Source organism: Clupea harengus, chromosome 4 (genome assembly GCF_900700415.2).
Source record: "Clupea harengus chromosome 4, Ch_v2.0.2, whole genome shotgun sequence".
Classification (NCBI taxonomy): domain Eukaryota; kingdom Metazoa; phylum Chordata; class Actinopteri; order Clupeiformes; family Clupeidae; genus Clupea; species Clupea harengus.
The window spans coordinates 27,069,727-27,071,258 of NC_045155.1; the positions used below are offsets into that span (position 1 = coordinate 27,069,727).

Sequence of the window (1,532 nt, forward strand, 5' to 3'; positions counted from 1 at the left end):
TTTGACCACAATCAGTGTCATAAGAAGATGATCCTTCTTTTAGGACAACAAGTCCAATCAACTCACACCTACAGAGATCACATAAATAGTTAAATTTTAGATACACAAGTAAATAACTTAGTGTATAATCCTTGCTAAACATTCCAAGTGAGTGAACGTACCGTGTGTGTGGTCTGCAGGATGTGAATGATCCATTTGAGTATGTGTCGCCTACACAGTCACCACACACAGTATCTGTGGATGCTGTACCTGCATGGACAGACAGAAATAAAGGAAAACACACATCATCCACTATGGACACACGTTGATGGTGATGGTAATTTTTAATACCATAGATGAATGGAGACTCAGTCAGAGAACGGTGTTCAATCAGGAACAACCCTAACAATTCCCTACCCCTGTCAGCTAAAACACAGGTTTGACATGGAAGACACATTTTCTGTTTGAACTTAATTCTAATTAGAAGACACATATGAATATAGTGAAGAATAATGATTGAGAAATAATGACTCTGATTCACAACTCTTGAAGTGGCTAACATATTACTGTAAGGTGTTGCCTTTCTTGTTTCCTGCATTAGTGTGTGTGTGTATTCACCTCCTCTTCTTTGTCATTCTGTCTCTATAGGGTAATTACAGAGGATTGTCTAACCTGTCTGGTTGATGTACTGCCCTGGTGAGCACTTTGTGTGTTGCACAGCTCCTCGGCAGCCATCTTTGATTGGGTCAGTACAGTAGTGACCTTCCAGAGGCTCACAGAGTGTGTCTGAAGTGGAGCTGCACGCCCTCTTCACTCTTAGACCTGCACCTATATTAGGATATACAGTGATTACAAAGTTGATTGAAAAACATTTCAATTGCAATCAACAGTGCAAAGAATTGACATATACATAGAATGCACAAAAGCTAAACTAATAAGGAACTAAAAACAAAATTGCTGAAATATTTGACTTACTCGAGTCACAAACTGTGAAGGATTTACAGGAATCCCGTCCATTGGGTGCATCAGTGTAGGTAGATTGCGGGCATGGAACACATGCCGTACGTTTGAACTCAGTGCAGTGTCTTCGTACATAATGACCTTTAATGAGTAAATAGGTGGTTAATACATAAATCAAACATGGGTTCATCTCATTGATGCAACATGAAAAAAGCTCTAACGAAGGAGCATGTCATGTACTATGACACAGTTACTACTGCTACTTACCAGGAGCACACATAGGGCAGCATTCCTGCCCTATAAGATATTCAGCTCGACCACAGGCAGGAGAGACCCCAGACACGGTCAGCAGGATCATCAGAACTATAATCACCAACTTCACCATGATTTCTTCATCAACTTTGGGTCCAACTGACGTAAAGATGGCGTTCACAAAGCTGTGTAACAAACTCGTTTCCTACAGGTCCACTGATGCATCTGTCAAACCAATGAATAGACAATTTATTTCATTGCCCTCCTAATTGTCTTATTTCTAGTTTCATTTGTGCTTTTCTATTGTCAGGGCTCTTTACATAACTATAATACGATACTAG

At 40.0% G+C, this 1,532-nt stretch overlaps 1 long non-coding RNA gene across 1 annotated transcript; it reads right to left on the reverse strand.

Annotated features, from left to right (window-relative positions):
• On the reverse strand, positions 1–1,003 carry LOC116220361. The gene is made up of 4 exons (XR_004163606.2): positions 955–1,003; positions 652–807; positions 162–249; positions 1–68 (listed from the first exon to the last, which is right to left on the reverse strand). It is a non-coding gene; the product is annotated as an uncharacterized LOC116220361 (long non-coding RNA).
• Between the last annotated feature and the right edge of the window lie 529 nt (positions 1,004–1,532).